Raw genomic sequence first — 8275 nt, 5'->3', positions numbered from 1 at the left:
GTAAACCATTCAAAATTAAGAATGTCATTGGTTGCTTAAGGGTGGGGAAAATCAACCAATAAAAATTGTCTACCAAGCAATAATGGCTTTAAATATACAATATAAGGGGAAAAAACTTACCTGAGTAGGCTCACATAATGCAGGCCAGCGCTTCATGAAGTCCCTTATTGCAGGGGATTCATAAACAATCTCTTGTCTACGAAGAGAGAATGTTTTGGCCATTTTCTCAGCAACTACCTGGCAATTATCTCTTTTTGTCACTTCGTGTAAGAGGTCAACTCTTACTGTCTCCAAACTTTCAGTGCTTTCACCTTGAGGATGAGGAGGTAGGTAATTTACTTCAGCTTTTTTAGGCTTTTTAACATTTTTTGCAGGGGCCTGCTCATGTGCTGGTTTCCTCTTGAGTGAATTCACTTCAACTTCTGGACAGCCAAGACACCGAAGTTTGGATCTGAAGTTATTCATCTTATATTTGAGTCGCTGAATCCATCCATAGCATCCATTGAACGATCCTGGTTCTTTAAGGCAGGGATGTTTTTTGATCAAGGCCTCTGCTACTTGACTTAGTTGTGCGCTTGATGGATAAGCAGTGTACTCATAAATGACTTCAGCTAATCTTCCAAGAATGTCTGGAAGTAGGGAGATGAGATTTTTGGTGCCAAAGAATGTCCCAGAGCAAGTAAAGTTTTCATTGCCTGACTGAAGCAGAATCTCTGTACTCGAAGAGAAACGAGGGATTGGAAATTCTGAGGGCCAACCCTTTGACCGCTGGGTTAAACTTCCTGTCATGAGGTCTGGAGATACCAGCAATGTGTCATGGGAGGACACAGATGAGCAGACTTCGTCAGAAGACTGAACAGAACCATCAATAACACTCGAGAAAGACCCACCGACGTCTGTTAAGGTCACAGTTACTGTAGCTGGTTCTTGGATATACACAACCTTGATAGTATCCTTATCTGTGATATCAGTTGTCGAACTCAAGGAGAAAAAATCATTACCAAAATCAGCATCCTTGTAATGCAAACAGAAATTCCCATAAATCCCAAATGCATCTTGAACAACTGAACAAAGTTCTTCAACTGTTCCAGGGATTCCAAATGGTAATGTCAGTTTCTGGACATTGTGATCTGAAATGATCACTCGGAGATGGGCTGGTTGTGACATAACTCAATCTGTAAAACACAAAATGTTTCACAAAGTACCAGAACTACAAATTTCAGTAAACATCCAATACAAAAAGAAACAATTTCTGCAGAGCTGCACAGCCACAATTTCAAGCCAATGTAACAAATTCTGTTCTATGTTTAGTTTATTTTTAAATGAAAACATGAATGCCATATAACCAATAATTGAGGGATAAACTATGTTTCTGCACTGTACTAGTTAACTTGTTATGTACATCTAGTGAAACTTTAGGATAACAGGGCTACATCTCATCATGAAAAAGTGATACATTGGTCATTAGAGAATCCTTTTTTTCCAGGCATGACTTCTGCACCTGACCTATCAAGTATACATTGGTTATCTATGAAACGCAAATGTAACGTTTTAGGGTTATAATGCTTTTTCCACCAAAAATGTAAGGTGTTAAAGGGAACATGTCAGACAGGTCTGCGGGCTCTAGCACTTTCACAGTGCATGTGTTCTCAAGGATGTAGCTCCTGAGATGCTCAACCGACCAGGCACTTAAGCATTTCACAAGGAATACAAGAGTGCCCTTCACAACAACTATTTGAATCAACTTTCCAAAATCTGGCAGACCACCTGTTGAACCATTAGCCAAAATCATTCCAACCGCATACTTTGTGCCACTGTAACGCACATGGTTGGCTATCTGGACACGTGTCTCACCAGGGAATTTAGCTTGCAGTGCTTCCTGGATATCTTTTCTTAGCAAAGTAAGATCTACAGTAGACAGATGTGTGGCCTGTAAGACAGGTTTCACAACACTGGGATCATGGTGGTTATATGCAACCATCAGCTGATGCTTCATGGAGAGTGACAACAGGATGTTTCGAAAGCTGTGTGTGCCTAACAACACGCTTAAAAAAGCGGTGTTTGGCTTCAAACCGCATAGTCCACAGAAATACTAGTGGACCATAGGCCCTGATCAGCTGTGGGTAATGTTCCAGGAAATGGTGTTTAGGGATTAGTTTTTCCTGTGGGAAAACCTGGAGAAACCTGTGTCTGTGTTCAGAGATTTTACTGTCTAGGTAACAAACAGTCTCCTCTGTGTGAACATGACTTACAACAAGCTCAACTATGTCTTTGAGCACCAGGAGTACTTCCCATGCTGGTTCACTCTCAGGGATTTTTGGCCCAATTATGAGGGGCAGGAATCGCAGCAATGACCAGTTTTCATGGGCAACACTTCTCCTTGCTGCAAAATTCAGAGGGACCTGCTGTGGAGCATTAGCCTTGTCTGACCATTTGTAGGGGAATGTTTTGATTCTTTTGTTGAGTTCATCAAGAGTGAAGTATTTTTTCTTAAGAAATACTTGAAGACATAGAGCCAATTCCCGGGGGACTACACCCTCAAACAGATCATGCAACACATCAGGCGGGTAACCTGACAAAACACTGAAATACTTCAAATGCTCTGTAAGTGCACATTGCCTCTTGACTCCATAGACATGTGCCAAAGCAATGTTCTCCTGCATAGCCTGGACATGCATTTCATGTTCTTCTTTAGTTCTGAGTTTAAATGCTCCCGTCCTCACTTCTTCCATCTGAAACTCTGACTGCTCACCCAGACAAAATCTGCAAACGTGAGAGCTGGAGAAGCTTTCAACAAATCCTGCAATAGAATGGGCCCCAAGATTATCTGCCACAACACTAAATACTGTTCCTTTCACTGTTTTGCCTAATGCTGGGACATACAAGCCCTTTTCTTCTAAGCTCACAAGATCCTTGAGGAGTGGCTCCAGTACAGTTCTGTAACCATATCTTTTCACATCCTCAGCCCTGCAGAGAATGGCTAAGAAGATGGAGGTCAATGATGATCTGAGAATTAAAGGAACATCAGCTAACATCCAGTACACAGCTGTGACTTTGTGTTTTTTCCTAGATGTGCCCAGCGGATTGCATATCTCAAAGTCATCAATATAGAGAATAACTGCAATCGTAGGATCTTCTCCAGAAAACAACTCATTTGATTGATAATAGATGCCATCAGAAAATGTTCTGTACTGTGTTTCTCCATAACTTGGAGCCTCTTTGTCCTTCAAGATCAAATCCTGTATCTTTCTCTGTCTCAAAACTTGTAACAATGACTTTAGAATAGGTACATACTGAAAGCTTCTATCTTCTTCCCTACTGAGTACATACTCCACTGGTTCCACCACAGCAAACTGCTCCTTAAAATAAGCCCTTCTTTTGTAGGCAGAAGAAAGTGGACCACCACTACTCAGGGCAGAGGTAAAGGGATTGGCATTACATAGCTCTGTCACCATGTCTGACACAACAGACTCATGAATCTCACAATTGTGCTTCTTCAAACAGGAATGTATAATATCTTTGATGATAGGACCTGATGCTGAATGAGAGGTAAAATGTACCTCTTCAACTACCTCATCAATACACCTGTTAGATACATTAAAAGTGCTTTCCAGTTTTAGTAACAACAATGCCAAATTTTTTTCAATGAGGTTTGGTAGATCTTGCACACCATTATCATCTTGAACATCAGAGGTTATAGACAGTTCACCGTCTTGAACATCCGCATCACTGTAATCATCTGTATTTGAAGAACTTTCATACCTCTTTAGCAGGTCTTCTTTAAAGTCTTGTAGTGAGTGAGGACTATGCTCACTGCTTTTGTGGGAGGCAAATGTTCCATAAATGTTAGTACTGAAATTGCAGTTCTTAAAAACACAGATGACAGTCTCATGTTTTTTCAAATGTTGACCAAGGTGTTCAAAAAACTCTCTTTCGGTGGAAATAGTGCTGGTGCTGCAACACTGGCAAGTAAAAGAGAGAATTTCTAAAGATCGGAATCTTTGTTGAGTTTCCTCAGTTTCCTGAGAGTGATTTCTTGATAAATGTGATCTAAGGCTACCCCATGCTTTAAAGGAACAAAAACAATCTTGGAAAAGACATGGCAGAGGTTGCCCAACGTGGCCATGGCGTAACCTGTAATGTTTTAGCAACCCTGTTTTTGTGGAAGTTTCAAATGTACACATTTTGCATGCCCAGTCCATTTTTATAGACATGAACTAACTCATAAAATCACTCACTGGCCTTGAATTACATAGTATCTTTGTATCAGCAAAGTCTCACTTAGACTGGGGGGACACGGACACAGTGAGACTGTATTCTTTATTCATTCATTCATTCATTCATTCATTTTCTGAACCGCTTATTCCAATTCAGGGTCGCGGGGAAGCTGGAGCCTATCCCAGCTGGCTTTGGGCGACAGGCAGGGTACACCCTGGACAGCTCGCCAGTCCATCGCAGGGCCACACAGAGAGACGAACAACCACACTCACGCTCACACTCACTCCTAGGGGCAATTTAGAGTAACCAATTAACCTATCATGCATGTCTTTGGATGGTGGGAGGAAGCCGGAGTACCCGGAGAGAACCCACGCATACACGGGGAGAACATGCAAACTCCACACAGAAAGGCCACTGACCAAACCAGCCAAGGATTCAACCAGCGACCTTCTTGCTGTGAGGCCACAGTGCTAACCACTGCGCCACCGTGCAGCCTACTGTATTCTTTATGACCTAGAAAAATGAAAACTTAAAGTTGGATCACAGTAGTAATCAAAATAATTTACAATACAAATGCCATCCCTAACTCATCCCTATCTTTTTCTGCGGGTGTTGTAAGTATAAAATCAACACTGTATAAAATGGCCAAGAAAGAAAAAGTAACACTAATGCTATTGTTTTTAATACTACAAACAAAATTCTGCTAATTTTGGTCAAATAACTATTAGTCTGTTGTGGAACTTCAAGGCTATCTATGTCACTGACATCAGAATATATGAAAAAAATATATAAAAAGGTCTATAAATATCTTGAATTCAGATTACATAAAGAAGCTGACAAATAAGCAAAACTGAACCACTCTTTGTTTCCCCATTGTAGAAATGGAAAGCTCTCTCTGAGCAGATTTATTAAATGAAATTTATCCACTTATGCAATGCGGAATATCACTTAAGTGCCCTTGTAGAAGTACAAGCAAACATATGCTAATACATGAACTGCATTAGCAGGTGTAGCCTAGCCTTTTGTCCATGAGTCCACTATTGGTCATATCATAATTGAAAATAAACCCAGATTTATTGCTTTAGTAGTTTCTATTTGTAAAGTAAATGACACTCACCTTGAAATTATCCTTTGTATAGAATTTGTTCAGTGTTGTCCTCTAACACTGTCTTAACTGTCTGAACTTGTCAAGGCATGTTCGGAGTGAACTTGAAATCCTTAACTTAAGATGAAAAAAAAAATAATTATCAAGCCAATTTCATTAGGTCACTACAACTTGAATTTTGTTCTTTTTTGGTCGAAGCAAAAATTTGAGTCTAAAATACATACAATATTATGTTTGTATGATTACAAGCATTATTATGTCAGCACAACTCGTAAAAATAATGTTTGCAACTTAAAAAGTCTATCTACATCAATAAATTACATTTTTTATTTTGTAACCATAGATTTAATTGAGTGGTGGTAAACAGTCCCTTGAATTACTTTTTAGAGTGTATATAGTGGGTCACTGCTGGGGATATGGGCCTCTTTTATTTATGGTTTCCTTTGTGTACCATGACTTTGTGTGTAGGGAGCACGTGGTGACATGTTTTTGTTTTTAGTTACTGGTATTGTAAGTCCATCTTTTAGGTCTTTTTAGCCTTTTCTCAGTTCCTTTCTTTCCAGATGTAGGAAGGAAAGAAGGAAATTCCTTTTTCTGTCAATGTAAATACACTTGAATACACGGATTAGGCTACTTCACCTTGCACTAGACATGTTACATACATCACTACAATTATTTACTCTGACATCAGACAGCTGTCAGTTACCCTTATGACCCCTGAAGAATGCTTTGTAAAGACAACCCCACCTACATAATGAACGGTCAACAGTGTCATCATGAAAGCCAGTCATGGGCTCAGTGTTTTTTTTTTTAATGTTTCATGGATGTCGAAACCAGAATTTATCTATGACTACTTACTTGAGTCACAGATGGAAACAAAGTGGTATATTTAAGGATGAGAAAGTCCTCACATATTAAAGAGAAATCCAGCTGCACAAAGTCTATTACATTGCTTCTTCTAAGGAGGGGGCTTTGCTTTCTAACAAATGGTTAGTATTTCACTGCAGATCAAGACTCAGCAAAGGCACCTACCTGGCTTTCTGCTCTACCAGCGTGGGTGTAACAAGTGACTTTGACCAGAGCACAATGGCATTGTGTGCATGTAGGGTGGTGAAGGCATTTCAGCAGGTTTAATTATAGCAAGGCGCTGGCACAGTGAAGAATACACTGCAGAAAGTTTCCACTACGTGTAGTCTTTTTTTTTTAAAAAGCCTTTTCCCTCCTAAACCTGAAGGAAAATGGAAATAAGGTCTGACAAGTGAAGACGCTGTATTTACCAATAAAATATGGTCCGTTAGAATGACGTTTTTTTTTTTTATATTTACCTTAAATCTACAACTCTGATGTGACTACAGACCATTGCAGCCATTCAAAGCTAAGTACTGCTTACTTTCCCCAACAATCTCTTGCCTGCAGAGTATTGCAAAATATGACAATCATTAGCTTGTTTTTGAATAGAAATTGATCAGAGCTGTGTGATCGCTTTGGATAAACATTCAGCTAAAATTCATGACATATAAGTGAAAGTTTGGAGCACAACAGAGTAACGTGGAAAAGTATAGGGGGCCCTGATGCTATTCTTAGTATGGTCACCGAGAAAGCAGTGGAGTTCTTTCCTGTTTCTTTTTGATGACCAAAACACTACAGGGATATTTATCATCAACATTTCTGAAAACAAAACATAAGCTGTCAGATGAGTCACAGTTGGGCTCTTTCAACATCATTAAATTATAATAAAAAAAAAAAAAATAAAACCATGTATTTAATTTTAGATATGACTTTACTGCCAAATACAAAAACACTTGGAAAAACTTAGGTTTGTTTAAATGTGGCAACATTTTTTTTTATGTGAAATTAACAGCTTCCCAGAAAATCAAGCAGAAATGAACATGTAGTAGTTTGAGTTTATAGTACAAACTAAATCACTTTCACCTTATAAAGATAGCAGAGCCATTATTTACCCAGACTTATTCTACTGTTTACTCCAAACTCTGCTACCAACCAACGCGTGGCACACATTTCCACTGCTGTGCATCTAAGATTTCGCATTCTCAGAAATCATCTTCCAGAAAGCAGGTGTGAAAAGAACAGAGAAAATATTTGTGGTTAAGGAATAGAGAGTATAGATTCGTGCATGCATATGCGGTAGAGAATGATGTGTTAGCGTGAGGGGGAGGGTGGAACATCACATACATGGGAGGAGATATTACCAACCTCACTGGAGGTATAAATTACAAGAGTTTCACAGCTAAATGAGAGAAGGCAAATATTTCATCTGCTGATAGCAGCTCATTCATCTGCACAGGAAAGCAACTGTGAGTAGAACATTTCGCGTAGATTGTGGGTTTATTACTGTTATAGTACATGCAAAGAGATTTTCTCTGTTATTCAAAGTCTAAAACTGCAGCTGATCTTAAACTAACCTAAACTAACTTTAATCCTGCCAAAGTACTCTTACTCAATCGTTTCTTAAAAGAAACACATCTGTTTGTATTAATTCTCAGGTGAATAAATGCATGTAGAACTATAATTCCTCCACCAACATTGAGGTTCTCCTCACTTCTTTGGAGCTTTTACGATTTTTATTGATTCGTTTGATTGTCAGACTTGTGTTTTTCTTACTTCCTGCATTTTTCAACATTTTTACCACAGGATAAGTGATGAAAAGACACTAATGTATAGCAAAAAAAAAAAAAAAAAGGTCATTATTGGATAAATAAATGCTAATACTTATTTGTAATCGCAGAAATGAGCTTCAGAGGGTAACATGTGTTGCCACGAGAATCTGCTAATGTTAAGAAATATCTTCTCCTTTACACACACACACACACACACACATACACACACACATATATATATATATATATATATATATATATATATATATATATATATATATATATATATATATATATATATATATGTGCGTGTGTGTGTGTGTGTGTGTGTAAA

The sequence above is a fragment of the Telmatherina bonti genome (genome assembly GCF_933228915.1).
Source record: "Telmatherina bonti genome assembly, chromosome: 18".
Classification (NCBI taxonomy): Eukaryota; Metazoa; Chordata; class Actinopteri; order Atheriniformes; family Telmatherinidae; genus Telmatherina; species Telmatherina bonti.
The sequence above is the reverse complement of the archived record's forward strand: the minus strand, read 5'-3'. Positions refer to the sequence as shown.